Source organism: Microcebus murinus, chromosome 20 (genome assembly GCF_040939455.1).
Source record: "Microcebus murinus isolate Inina chromosome 20, M.murinus_Inina_mat1.0, whole genome shotgun sequence".
Lineage (NCBI taxonomy): Eukaryota > Metazoa > Chordata > Mammalia > Primates > Cheirogaleidae > Microcebus > Microcebus murinus.
This window is the reverse complement of record NC_134123.1, coordinates 40,996,173-41,011,634: the sequence shown is the minus strand read 5'-3', so window position 1 is coordinate 41,011,634 and position 15,462 is coordinate 40,996,173. Positions and strand designations below refer to the sequence as shown.

General features: G+C 35.2%; 1 protein-coding gene and 1 pseudogene across 1 annotated transcript in view; both read left to right on the top strand.

The window, feature by feature from the left end:
* Positions 1-15,462, top strand: part of LOC142862638 (double homeobox protein 4-like protein 4) — a 90,061-nt gene that overhangs the window by 55,477 nt on the left and 19,122 nt on the right. The window lies entirely within an intron of this gene.
* Positions 8,634-9,666, top strand: LOC142862569 (uncharacterized; annotated as a pseudogene).

Genomic DNA, 15,462 nt, shown 5'->3' with positions numbered 1-15,462 from the left:
ATTTGATGTAGTCCCACTGTTCTGTTCTTTTTTGTTGTTATTGCTTATGCATTTTGTGTCATATCCATGGAAACAGCACCAAGGTTAATATTGGTATATTTTTCACTTATATTCTTCTAAGACTTTTATTGGTTATATGTTTGTAAATATTTTCTCTTTTTAAAATATTGTTTGTATGTGATGCAAAGGATTGATCTGATTTCATTATTTTTAATGTAGATATTCAATTTTTAACACCTTTTGTTGAAGAGACTCTCCTTTTCCCATTGTGTGGTCATGGCCACCTTGTGAAAGACCATTTGATTATGTACATAAGAATTTATTTCTGTGCTCTATATTCTGTTCCATGTTCTATATAACTTTCTATGTGCCATTACCACATTGCATTGACTTTTGCAGTTCTGTAATACATTTTGAAATCAGGAAGTGCAATGTCATTTTGTCCTAGTTTGTAAAGGATATTTGGCTAGTCACAGTTTCTAAAAAAATGTAGGATATTTTTGCAAAAAACCTCTGAGATTTTGACAATGATTAGATTGAATTTGTCCATCACTGTGGGTGGCATTGGCATGTTAAGAATATCAAATCATCTGATCCTTGAGGAAAAATATGTTCAAGAATGTGTTTAATTTTCACATCTTTTTTGGATTTTGGATTTGTCAGTTTTTCTTCTGTTTTTCATTTCTGGTTTTATTTCATTTTGGTCAAAAATGATACATTGTGTGATATCAGTCATCTTCTCATTTTTGTTTTTTTAATTTCCAGTAACTCACAAGGGAATCTTTTATTCTGTTTTAAATTAAAGCTCCATTTAAAAAGGACAAACTTTCCTAAATGTTGCTTTTACATCTCTGGCTCAGAATGTTATACTTTTAACTTCATTTTTCTTATTGCTTGGAATAGTAGATAAATTTTTCTTTGGAAATATCAAGAGAAAATACAGTATTTCAGGTTAACCTTAGAATCTTTCTTAGGTTGTAGATGTGTTATCAACCAAAAGAACTTGTTCCTTATCCTAGAGATCTCAACCTCTGTAGGGCAATTCCTTTTGCCAGAGGGAGAAGAGGAACAAAATTAGGCCATCAGTGGTCCAAGGCAGGGCAAGCCAGAGAGTGAGTCTGGAAGGACTGGCTAGAGAGGCTTGACGTCAGAATGGACAGCCACTAGAGGGCGCCAAATCATGGGTGTAACCCATCTCCTGGGCCTCTGAGCCAGGCTTCCAGGCTAAGGGATGGGTTTGTGAAACCCCAGAAATTGACTGCCCAGGTATGAGGTATTTGGTTTCCCTAGGCACTTCTGACCCTCCAGTCCAGATTGCCTTGTTTTGAAGAGGGACAGAAGGTTTCACTGTCAGCATCCCGTAAGGCTCTTCTAGCATGTAGGTAGGTTGCTCGGTGTCTGGGCAGTCAGAACTCTGCCAGGCAGGCCTGCTTGGGGTCTGATTGGCCTTTTTTTCCTTTACTCTAGTGTGTGCTATCAGAACTCTGTATCTGGAAATATCTGCTTTGAATCTTGGGCATACAATTTTCTTTTCTTTTTTAAAAATATTTTTCAGATTTTTATTTCAGCATATTGTGAGGGTGTAAATGTTTAGGTTATATATATACCCTTGCCCCACGCGAGTCAGAGCTCCAAGGGTGTCCATCCCCCAGACGGTGCACACCGCACCCATTAGCTGCGTACATACCCATTCCCTCATCCCCCCTCTCATCTGTCAGATGGCTGATGAATGTTATTGCTATATATGCACTTATGTGTTGATCAGCTGAAACCAATTTTATGGTGAGTATATGTGGTGCTTGTTTTTTCATTCTTAGATACTTAATAGAATCTGTTTCAGCTCTAGCCAGGATAATACAACACGTGCTATATCACCATTGATTTTTGTGGCTGAGTAGTACTCCATGGCACACATATACCACATTTTATTAATCCACTCATGTATCAATGGGCACTTGAGTTTTTTCCACATCTTTGCAATTGGGAATTGTGCTGCTCTAAACATTTGAGTGTAGATGTCTTCTTTATAGAATATTTTGTTTCCTTTGGGTAGATGTTCAGTAATGGAATTGCTGGATAAAATGGTAATTCTATTTGTATCTCTTTGAGGTATCTCCATATTGTTTTCCACAGAAGTTGTACTAGTTTGCAGTCCAATCAGCAGTGTAGGAGTCTTTCTGTTTCTCTGCATGCAAACCAGTATTTATTGTTTTGGGACTTTTTGATAAAAGCCATTCTCACTGGAGAGGAGTGACATCTCATTGTAATTTTGATTTGCATTTCCCTGCTGATTAGAGATGTTTAGCATTTTTTCATATGTTTGCTGTCCACTGTCTATCTTCTATTGAAAATTTTTTGTTCATGTCATTTGCCCACTTTTTGATAGGGTTGTTTGATTTTTTTCTTGCTGATTTCTTCTAGTTCTGTATAGATTCTTGTTATCAGCCCTTTATGGTATGTGTAACATGTGAACATTTTTTTCCCATTCTGTATCTTATCTTTTTTCTCTTGTGATAGTTTCCATGGCTGTGCAGAAGCCTTTTAATTTGGTCAGGTCACATTTATTTATTTTTATTGTTGCTGTGATTGCCTTTGGGGTCTTCTTCATAAATTCTTTGCCTAGGCCAATGTCTATAAGAGTTGTTCCAACATTTTCTTCTAGAAGTCTTAAAGTTTCCCGCCTTACGTTTAAGTCTGTTATCCATTGTGAGTTGATTTTTGTCAGAGTTGACAGGTGTGGATCCTGTTTCAGTCTTCTACATGTGGCTATCCAGTTTTCCTGGCACTATTTATTGAATAAGTATTCTTTTCCTCAGTATATGTTTTGTCTCATTTGTCAAACATTAGACAGCTATGTGAGAATGGTTTTATACCTGGGTTCTTGGCTCTGCTCCATTGATCTATGTCTCTGTTCTTTTGGCATCACCATGTTGTTTTAGTTACTGTAGCCTTGTAATATAGCTTGAAGTCTGATAAATCTATGCCTCCAAATTTGTTCTTTTTGCTTAAGATTGCTTTTGTTATATGGAGTCTTCTCTTTTTCCATACAAAGCATAGAATTATTTTGTCTAGATTTGTGAAAAATTATGTTGGTATTTTAATAGAGATTGAATTGAATCCATAGATCACTTTGGGTAGCATAGACATTTTAACAATGTAGAATCTGCCCACCCATGAGCATGGTATGGTTTTCCACTTTTTTAGGTCCTCTGCCATTTCCTTCTTCAATGTTTTGTGATTCTCACTGTACAGGTCTTTTATCTCCTTAAATATATTCCTGGGTACTTTATTTTCTTTGTTGCTATCATGAAGGGTGTTGAGTCTTTGATTTGTTTTGAGTTTGACTGTTGTTGGTGTCTAGGAATGCTACTCATACATTGGTTTTGTAACCTGAGACTTTTCGAATTTGTTCATCCATTCCAGCAGTCTCATGGCGGAATCTTTGGGTTTTTCAGATATAAGATCAGATCATTAGCAAACAGAGATAGTTTGTCCTATTCTGCCCTCATTTGAATACCCATGATTTGCTTCTCTTGTCTGATTGTTCTAGCTAGGACTTCTAGCACCATATTGAATATCAGTGGTGATAGATACATGGCAACCTTGTCTGGTTCCAGTTGTAAGTGGGAATGCTTTCAATTTTTCCTCATTCAGTATGATGTTGGCTGTGGGTTTGTCATATATAGCTTACATCATTTTTTAGGTAAGTCTGATTTTTTTTTTTTTTTTTTTTTTTGAGACAGAGTCTCACTTTGTTGCCCAGGCTAGAGTGAGTGCTGTGGTGTCAGCCTAGCTCACAGCAACTTCACACTCTTGGGCTCAAGTGATCCTTCTGCCTCAGCCTTCTGAGTAGCTGGGACTACAGGCATGCACCACCATGCCTGGCTAATTTTTTCTATACATATTAGTTGGCCAATTAATTTCTTTCTATTTATGGTAGAGACTGGGTCTCGTTTTTGCTCAGGCTGGTTTTGAACTCCTGACCTCGAGCAATCTGCCCGCCTCGGCCTCCCAGAGTGCTAGGATTACAGGCGTGAGCCACCACGCCCGGTCTGTCAAATGCTTTTTATGCGTTTATTAAGAGGATCATATCGTCTTTGTGTTTGCTTCTATGTATGTGGTGAATTACATTTGTATATGTTGTACCATCCCTGCATCTCTGGAATGGAGCCCACTTTTTCATGATGGATTATTTTTTGATAAACAAGTGAATCCTGTTGGCTAGGATTTTGATGAGAATTTTTGCATCTATATCCATAAGGGATATTGGTCTGTAGTTTTCTTTTTTTGTTGTGTCCTTTTCTGATTTCAGTATCAGGGTGGTGTTGGCTTTATAAAACGTGTTGGGGAAGATTCCTTCCTTCTCAACGTTGTGGAATAATTTCTGGAGCACAGGAATGAGTTCTTTGTATGTCTGGTAAAATTTGTGTGTGAAACCATCTGGTTCAGGACTTTTCTTTCTAGGAAGGCTTTTTGTTGCTGTTTCAATTTTGGTATTTGATATCAGTCTGTTCACGATTTCTATTTCTTCCTGACTGAGCCTAGGAAGGCTGTGTGTTTCTGAGAATTTGTCTATTTCCTCCACATTTTCCAGCGTATGGTCTAGAGGTTTTCATTGTATTCATGGATGATATTTTGTATTTGTGTGGTATCAGTCGTAATTTCTCTTTTTCATTCCTGATGGAGCTTATTAGAGTTTCTTTTCTTCTTCTCATTAATCTATGCAGAGGTGTGTCAACTTTGACCATGTTCGTGAGGGTTTTTTGTGTGTTCTACATTTTGTTTCATTGTTCTAGTTGTCTGACTTTATGCTAGTAGCAAACTGCTTTGATTTCTTTACCTTTGTAACATGTCTTCAAATCAGAAAATGGGATGCCTCCAACGTTATTTCTTTTTTCAAGATTGTTGTGTTCTTCATGGTACTTTGACATTCCATATGATTTTTTTTAACTCCTTTTTCTAAAAAATGTTACCTTGAGAATTTTAAAAAGATGGCATTGAATTTATAGGTTACTTTGGGCAGTAGGGACATCTTAAACATAGTAAGAGCATTTCAAACTTTGAAGAGCATTCTCAAGACTCCATCATTTAGTTTCCATTTACTTATGGATATTCTGTTTTTCCATCTGTTTTTGATTTCTAATTTTATTCCATTTTAATCACAGATAAATGTCTGTAATAGTTTACTTTTTAAAAAATATGTAGAGAAACATATTGTGGCCTAACACTTATTCTATCCAGGAGAAAGTTTTTTGAGCTATTTGTAAGATTTTGTATTCTGTTGTTGCATGGAGTGCTATCTATATGTCTATTAGGCATAATTATTTTATAGTGCTTTCAAGTTCTCTGTTTCCTCATTTAACATTGTGTCTTGAATTATTATTCACTACCAAAATTGGGGGAATGCCAGATCCTACCGTTATAACATAGCTATGTATTTCTAGCTTTAATTCTGTCAATGTTTGCTTTACATGTTTGGCAACCTTTGTTTTATACACACACACAAATATATAGAAATGTTAAAATAAATCATGGGTTTCCAGTCAATGAAACTTTTTATTATTGCTTAATATCATTCTTTTTCTTTTGTGACAGTTTTGATGTAAAGTATGCTGTATGAAATAAGACAAGTTTTGACTCAAAATATATTGTGCCTAATTTTGACCCCCCGTTCTCATTCGATCAACATTTGCATGGAATGTCGTTTTCTGTCCTGCCAATTTTATTCTGTATTTTCTCAGTTGATGGAAGGTGAATCTCTTGCAGACAGTATATAGTTTAATGTTTTTATTAGTATTTTGTTAAATCCATATCTTTGTTCAATATGTCTTTTGATTGTGAAGTTTACTTCATGAGGATTCACATAATTTTCTGAAAGGGAAGGAGTTACTCTTGCTATTTTATCAATCATATTTTTATTGTTGTAGCTGTCTTGCTCCTTTTTCTCTTTTCTCCTTTGTGTCTCATTGTTTTGTATAGTAACATACTTTGATTCTTTTGTAATTGTTTTAGTGTATCACAATAGGTATTTTCATTATAGTTATCATGATGACAGCACAGTGCTTATAGTTACAGCAATATATTTTGAAATGTTAACAACTGAAATTTACTGGCATATCAAAATTTTTCCTCATTACATCTGCCATCATCTTTGTTATTGATGCCACCAGTTATATCTTGTTATATTGTATACCCATTAACAGAGGTGTGGTGTTACTTTTCTGATTTTGTCTTAAAATTCTAGATGACAAATGAAAATGTTTTCTTTACCGTCATTATGATACTAGAGAATTTTACTTAGATATACTTCCATGTTTTCCCATAGAGTTATTTGGTTTCATATAACTGTGTTGTTTTCTAGCATCATTTTATTTTTAATGCATGGGGCTCCCTTTGGAATGTCTTGTTTGTTATAAACCTTTTCTGTATGTAATTATCTTGTGAATTCTTTAATTTTCTTGATTGTCCTTCTAGGACAGTTTTGAAGGTTTCATTTTTTAGCAGTTTGACTATATCACCCAACTGTTTTCTGGCATGTAAATTTTCTGTTGATAAATCTACTAGTAATCTCTAAGAAGCATATTTATATAGATAACATGTATTTTCTCCTGCTGTCTTCAAGATTCCTTTGTTGTGTGTGACTTTAAGAACTTTGCATATATCTGTCCCTTGTGGGTCCTTTGGTGTTTTTCCTAACTGAAGTATGTTGAGCTTGTCAATATGTTTATGTATTTATTCTTTGCTTTGAGAATTTCTCAGTCATTTGTTATTGTATCATCAGCTGAGTAGTGTATGTTCTCTTCTGTTTCTATGTTTTGTTGTTGTTCTCATTTTCCTGATTTCATTTAGTGCTCAGTATTGTTCTGATTTTACACATTAAGCAGCATTAAAAAGATGGTTCTTTTTAATTTTTTTTCAGGTAATTTATAATCTCCAATACTTTATAGTTGATTTCTTATTATTTTGTTTCTTTGATTGGAATATGTTACCCTGACATTTTTTATATAGTGTATTCTTGGTTGAGATTTGAGAATTAACAAAATCAGCTTTCAACAACTTCATCAACTGGCTTTGTCCTGGGGGACTCTGATATCAATTCACTATACTGGAGATTGAAGGAGCCTCAAATCTGTTCTGAAGATGTTTTTTCTGTGACAGTTTTTGTTTATTTCCTATTTAAAGTAACTTTCCCAGATTTCTTCTTAGGAGCCTGTGATAATATGCTATAACTCTTCTTTATCTGTAGTACTGAAATCTCCCTCCTGCTGTAATAATCTTTTACCTTTGGTTTCAGTACACTCTGTCTTTCAAATAATAGCATGATTCTTTTCAAAACTCTGTGTTCTGTGAAACAGAAACCAGTCTTTAAAAGGGATCCTAAGAGCTATAGAAATATAGCCAACATTTTCCTTCTCTTTTGAGAGAGAAGCTGAGGTTTGGGAATATGGTTCTATGTGTGCCATGCTGTACTAAGAAGGAGGAATGGGCATGGAGGGTAAACATAACAAATTTTCTTTTTCTTTCATGTTGCTTTTGGCTTTGTCCTCACCTACTATTCTGTGAACTGTTCTGTCGTTATTAGAATTCCCACAACGGCAATTTGGTAAGTATAACTTTTTATATTTATTTATCTAAAAGAGGATTCAAGCCTGTGTATCGTATCATGCCATCTTGCTAATGTGCTTGATGTAATGTTACATATTAAATTTATAATATTTATCTGATTATGAAAAAATATGAAAGGGATATAATTTGTTATTTTCAATATTTCTTTCAGATGTGTCTTCCCATTCTACCCAACAGTATTTGCCAGAGCAGCATGTAAAATATTTATTCCAAAAAATGATACCAAGAAGAGATGGAAGCTGTGCCCTTGAGAATGTACAATTAACAAAAGACTGGGAAAGTGTGGGTGAGTGTAAGGAGCAGAAAGGATGCCATAATGAACATAACCAATGTTTAATGACTACGCATAACAAAATCTTCCAGTGTAACGAATGTTTGAATGTCTTCAGGAAATCTTCAAATTTAAATAGACTTAAGTTGAGAGATACTGTAGAAAAATTTTTTAAATGTAAAGAATGTGGGAAAGCCTCTAACCAATGCACATACATTTCTGAAAATAAAATAATTTCTAATGCAAAGGAATATTATAAATTGAAAGAATGTGGCAAAGTCTTTAATCAGTGCTTATACTTTACTAAACATAAGAGAACTCATCCTGGAGAGAAAGCATACACATGTGAAGAAAGTGGCAAAGTCTTTACCTGGTCCTCACACTTTACTGTACATAAGAGAATTCATATGGGAGAGAAGCCTTACAAATGTGAGGAATGTGGCAAAGCTTTTATCCATTACTCAAAACTTAAAGAACATAAGAGAATACATACTGGAGAGAAACCATACAAATGTGAAGAATGTGGCAAAGCCTTTAGCCGTTGCTCAAAACTTAAAAGACATAAGAGAATTCATACTGGAGAGAAACCATACAAATGTGAAGAATGTGGCAAACCTTTAGCCGTTGCTCAACACTTAAAAGACATAAGAGAATGCATACTGGAGAGAAACCACACAAATGTGAAGAATGTGGCAAAGCCTTTAGCCGTTGCTCAACACTTAAAAGACATAAGAGAATGCATACTGGAGAGAAACCACACAAATGTGAAGAATGTGGCAAAGCCTTTAGCTATTGCTCAAAACTTAAAATACACAAGAGAATGCATACTGGAGAGAAACCACACAAATGTGAAGAATGTGGCAAAGCATTTAACTGTTCCTCACACTTTACTGTACATAAGAGAATTCATATGGGAGAGAAGCCTTACAAATGTGAGGAATGTGGCAAAGCTTTTATCCATTACTCAAAACTTAAAGAACATAAGACAATACATACTGGAGAGAAACCGTACAAATGTGAAGAATGTGGCAAAGCGTTTAACTGGTCCTCACACTTTAGTGTACATAAGAGAATTCATACTGGAGAGAAACCATACAAATGTGAAGAATGTGGCAAAGCCTTTAGCCGTTGCTCAAAACTTAAAATACATAAGAGAATGCATACTGGAGAGAAACCATACAAATGTGAAGAATGTGGCAAAAGTTTTAGATGTTGCTCAAAACTTAAAAGACATATGAGAATACATACTGGAGAGAAACCTTTCAAATGTGAAGAATGTGGCAAAGCATTTACCAGGTCTTCACATCTTAAACGTCATAACACAATTCATACTGGAGAGAAACCCTACGAATGTGAAGATTGTGGCAAAGCATTTACCTGTTGCTCACGACTTAAAGCACATAAGAAAATGCATAATGGAGAGAAACCATACAAATTTGAAGAATGTGGCAAAGCCTTTAACTGGGCCTCACACTTTATTGTACACAAGAATATACATAATGGAGAGAAACCATTCAAATGTTGAGAATGTGGCAAAGCATTTAACTGGTTCTCACACTTCATCGCACATAAAAGAAGTCATACTGGAGAGAAAGTGTACAAATGTGAAGGATGTGGCAAAACCTTTAAACAGTCCTCAAGCCTCATTACACATAGGAGAATTCATACTGGAGAGAAACCGTTCAAGTGTCAAGAATGGCAAAGCATTTAACTGGTCTTCTCAACTTAAAAGTCATAAGATATTTCATACTGGAGAGAAACCCTACAAATTTTAAGAATGTGGCAAAACTTTTAGCTGTTTCTCACAACTTAAAACACATAAGAGAATTTATAGTGGAGAGGAACCACACAGATGTGAAGAATGTGACAAAGCCTTTCACCTTTGCTCACATCATAAAAGATGTAAGAGAATTCATATTGAAGAGTAACTGTAGAAATGGGAAGAATTTGACAAAGCCTTTAACGAGTACTCACGCCGTTCCATACTGAAGTTAAGTCCTACAGATGAGAACAATAGGGTAAAGTATTTAATCAGTGTTCATATCCTACTAAGCAAAAAGAATTTACACTAAACAGAAACCGTGCAAATGTAAATACTGCTTTTGTCTTATGCTCAAAATGGTCTATGCATGAGGGAATTCAACCAGTGAAAACCCTTACAAATGGGAACAATGTGGCTAGGTCTGTATCCAGTACTCGCACTTTTTTGTATATAAGATAATTCTTATTGGAGAGAAACCCTATAAATGTGAAGAATGTGGCAAAATCTTTAACCACTGTTCAAACCTTATGAAAGTGAAAAATGTGGCAAATACTTTGCATAGTTCTTCTATTTTAATATATGTGAGAGAATTGATGCACAAACAAAATCCTACATATGTAAATAAAGTGGGGTAGCCTTTAATAACTGATTAAATATTACTCAACACCAGAGAGTTATACTGGGTAACTGATAGAAATGTAGCGAGTGTCCAGACACCTTTCAGAACATAAAAATCTGAGTATCAGAGATACTCAGAACATAAAAATCTGAGTATCAGTGTATCAGAGAATTTATACTAAAAAAAATTACAAATACAAAGAGTGGCATAATACCTTTACTTTTATCACAGATTGTATTGTGCATAAGATAATTTATAGTAGGGGGAATCCTCCATTGATTGCTCAAACTTTATTTAAATCAAGAAGATTTTGATTGGAGAGATACTGTATGAATGTAATGAATTCTGAAAAACCTTTGTTCACTAACACAGCTTTGAAAACATCCGAGATTATATGAAAAGATATTTTACGTATTCTATAATTTGAAAAAAATATTTAATTAAAAAGTCATGTTTGAATAACACCAGAAGACTCACAGTAGAAATAACTAAGATGCTAATACTTTCAGAGATTAATGTAGGATTTCGCTTATAGAGAATGCAGAGTTAAATAGTTTAATAATTTATGTGTATGTTTAAAAACAGCAGGAGATTGATTTTTTGGAGAGTTATAATTACATTTAGAGTATGCTTTTTGCATTAAAATGTTGTGGGTTTTTTTGGAAAATTGAATATCAAGGTAATTCAATTTTAAATTTTTGGATGCTATGCCATGACTCCTAGTGTTTTTTAAGAAAGAATGTGGTGAATCGTTGCTGCATCAAAGATATGTATGGTCTTTCTAAATTAGGTGGGCATCATTCATGTGCTCCTACAATGAACATTAAAGACACTAAAATGTAAGATGCTTGAATAAAATGAAGAAACTCTTTGTGATTAACTTGTAAGTGCATGGCAGGTGATGTTGGTGGCAGTTGTACATAGTAATATTCTTCTTTATTATTATAGTTAGAGACATTTGAGATATTAGAATTAAATTGTTTTATCACTTGCATACTTAGGTAATAAAATACACTAGACATTGGAGAGAGATTTTAAAGACTGTGTGAACTTAAGTTTTTAAATAAATTGTGTTTAATGTGTTGAGCATTGTACACTGAATAAAGTGTTATACTGCCACCAACACTAAGCTGTCCCACCTTATTCAAAGTTGTAGGTAAACAGATGGTAACAATATACTATTGAGTATCATCATGTAATAACATGTTTAGTGACCTTTATACCAATAGGTTTTAAACTTCAAATATTTTGAAAAATATTTCTATAGGTTATACTTTTATTCTTTGTGTCACTAAAATGCCATAGAAGGGCATATATTTCTGAATCCTGAATGACAACTTACAAGATTTCATAACACATTTTCCTTTGAACATATGACCTCTCTGGCCCGTAAAACATAAACATACTTTTCTTTTTGATTTTCAATAAGTCAAATATAGAATTATATCACTCTAAAGATAAATTTTAGTTGTAAGAGGTTTATGGAGAAAGTAACTGTGTTTATGTTACTGTGTATCTATTTTGAGGAGAAAAAAAGATGCATTGAAAAAAACAGATAATTCCAAACATGTTGATAATTTGCTAGTAATGTAGAAATCTCAAAAATTCTGAAAATAAGTGTATATTCTCTTTTTTGTATTGAATTCCATTCTCTAAAACCTTATGAATCCTGATTCAGAAAATTCCATATTTTTAATTGTCATTGACTCATGGTAGACCTAAGACATAATTTTTTCCTTTAAAAATTAATGAAGTATTCTTTATATGGCATGCTCAGATATTAGAAGAATAAATTTTGAGATGTGGTGCTCACAAAATAATTTGAAGAGATGATCAATTCCACAGTGGGTGCATTATGTAAAATTGTGTAAATTTTTATATTCCAGTTTTTCCTCTCAATTGGAGAATCCTCTAATTTTTCCCTAATTTATTTCCCTTAGTGTATAGGAATGGACATAACTGAATTGGTTGACTTTGTTGGGACAGTTGGTTTCGGTAAACCTAGGGAAGCTTCATAAGTAATGGTTTGTTTTGATATATGAAGTGGACAAACACAAGACAGCTCTTGGAATGTAAAGGATTTTTCATAATTAGCAGTAAGTATTCCTGGAGGAATGATAGAGTATTATATGGCTCCATGTTGGGGGCTGATTCTGGTGTTATGCCTTATACTAATCATTCACTACAGCCTGTAATGTACGTGTGCTGTCTCACGCAGCACACGCAGCAGTAGTCAGCATTTTCTTCAGACACGGCTGCTACCTTGTGACTTGATAAGAGGCCTGAGTTGTTGCACATAAGCAAATGCTCCCAACTCCCACACGGAGGGCCCTGTGGTGGGAGTCTGGAGGCCATGAGAACAAGAACAAGAAATTTCCCAAGAACTGGCCCCTGATTGGTGGTTGGTAGTCAATGACGGGTAAGACTCCCCCTGGAGGGGGTGACCTAAAACAGGCACAGCTGTGGGGGCCAGGGAGGAAATGGCTGCATTGTTTTATGTTGCCTGTCTTGGCCTTGGCTTTTGAGCTCTGGCACCTGAACTTTAGTAACCCCTTTGAGGTCTGAGACCATGGGAAATTGTTCTCTTTTGAAACATCTCCAGAATTGACTGATATCGCTGCTGTGCTCAGATGCTCACGTACAAGGAACTAACCTTGGGTCTGGAGGGTATAAAAATAAAGCGACTGGTACATTGGTCATTCGAGTCATTGTCATGTCCATGAGTGTCTGTGTCATTATTTTGTGTTCTGTGTCATCCCCCGTCCTGTAATTGGGCCACATTAAGTGGCACAGCAAGCAGGGTCTCAAGCCCTGGAGGATCTTGAATCCTGTACTAGGACTGTGTCATTTCAGGTGAGGGGACCAAGAGGATTACCCCTTTGGCTAATGGTAAGTGGCATCCGAGAGGGGACTCTTGGGAAAAAGAGCAGGGTCTGGAATCCTGGGGGGGTCTTAAACCCAGAACTGAGCAGAGTCTGCAACCCTGGGGGTCTTGAACCCTGTACTGAGCAGGGTTTGGAACCCTGGGGGGTCTTGAACCCCGTATAAAGGACTGGACCCTAAAGCATTTATTGGCTTTAGTGCAAAAACATTGTAATTGGTTTCAATTTCAATCGCAAGTTCAGCTAAATTTACATAGCTGGCAGCAAGTTGTTAAAGCCTTGCATGTAGTTCTTCAGCAAGGAGATATTATTTATTTAAAATTTAGTTAGTTTGTAATGTTATTACTCAGTCTCTCTCTCTCTCCTATGGTCAGACTCAGAGAGGGGTGATTATAATGAGGAAAATAATAAAAACCCTCCGAGATCTCGACCTCTTTCCCCAAGTAAAGATGATGGGGAAGAGTCCTCAGGAGAGGAAAGAGTAATCCCTCTTCTGATGTTAAGTTACAAGAGCTCATTCAATCAGAAAGGCAAGAGTTAATCCCTTTGTTTGCAAAGAGTACGATGGCTGTAGTGGCAGAGCTGTTTTCTTTTTCCGCCCCTCCCTGGCCCACCGGTGCTGCTGGCGCTCCTCTGTCTAACATCTCGGAGTGCAGCTGCCTGGCTGCTTGACATCCCAGCATGTTGTTGCCTTTACTGCTGCCTCAGACTTGCCCGTGAGTTTCTTACTATACTCCAGGTGATCCCCTAGGTGCTCCAGGGCTAACAGAGGACAAGCTTATAGGCTCAAAACAATATAAAACCTTAAAAGCCTAAGCAAGAGCTAGAGGCACAGCCCTAGCCAAAATAGCTCAACTGGAAGGGCATTAGACTAAAGATCTGAAGGTCCGTGGTTTGATCCTGGGGATACTACTTTAGTGCAAACTAAGTCTATTTTAATCCATGCTTGGAGGCACATTGAAACTTCTGGCACTTTGGGACCAGCCTTTTCAAAAACTATGCTAGGGCCTACTGAGCCATATACTGATTTTTTCTCTCACCTTGAAGAGGCAGTTCAGAGGAGCGTTAGTTCCACAGAGGCTGCTACTATTGTCATACAATCTTTGGCTATGAAAAACGCTAATCCTGACTGTCAGAAAATTTTTCGCCTGCTAGAGGCCTGTGGCGCTACTCTTGATGAATATGGTAAGCGCCTGTGCCACTGTGGGGGGCATTGCCTACCACCTAAGAGACTTTTAGAAGCACACTACGATCAACTCTTCTCTTCTGACAGTAACTTTGCTAAATTTCAGCCTAGAATATCATGCATTGTGATGCTTTATTCAATGCTATACCTCATACTTTTCTTTTTCTCAGAATCCAGGATTTCACAGGATACTAGTATATATGGAAAACAAGCAAGTTTATATTTTTGGACAGGGAAGTATGTATAAAAAAACTATTTTAACAATCCAATGCTTCCATCAAGCAAATGATCATATGTACAATTTTTTCTACCTTATTTCATCTCATGGTTTTTAGTGTGCTTCAATAATACAGGTTAATATTAAAGATGATTATTTATGACTTTGTGCAATGTTAAATTTGTTAAAGCTATCAACTTCTTAAAGTTCATTCTAAGTTGCATATTATAATGGTCTCAAATGTTATTTTACCTGCCCAACAAATATTTCTTTTCATGTTAATTTCATAAATCATTTGACCTACCTAATTGCTAAATAATATATGGGTGAACTGTTACTGACAGCACTTGTTTTAAAAGTCATACTTATTCAAGGCAATCAAAACATTTTTTTCCACTAAGCTATTTTCTTTCAGGTAGTTTGAGATAGCAGTAAATCTTAAAAATTACAAAGTAAACTTTTTGTCTATTTTAAGTAATATATGTAAGACTTGAAAATAAATGTTTTATTATTTCTTATATAAAGTGTTAAATTAATTGATACCAGATGCCACTTGTAATTTTAAAAAGTGAGAGAGCAAATGGACTATAACGATATAGGAGTATTATATATACACACAAATGTAATATAAATATAGTTTGTGTATATAACTTATACGCATGCAACATACAAATGTATAACATATGTAGGTGTGTAATGCTATTTGCATATAATTACAATGCATGCATATATGTTAATCTATGTAAAATGTTTATGTATCATATGTATACTACAACTAATTATAATCTATAGTATCCACTATATGCTATATAATATATATATAAATATATGATCATACATCATATATAAATGTAAAAATATAAGCAAATTATATATATAATAACATAAAATTGTGTACA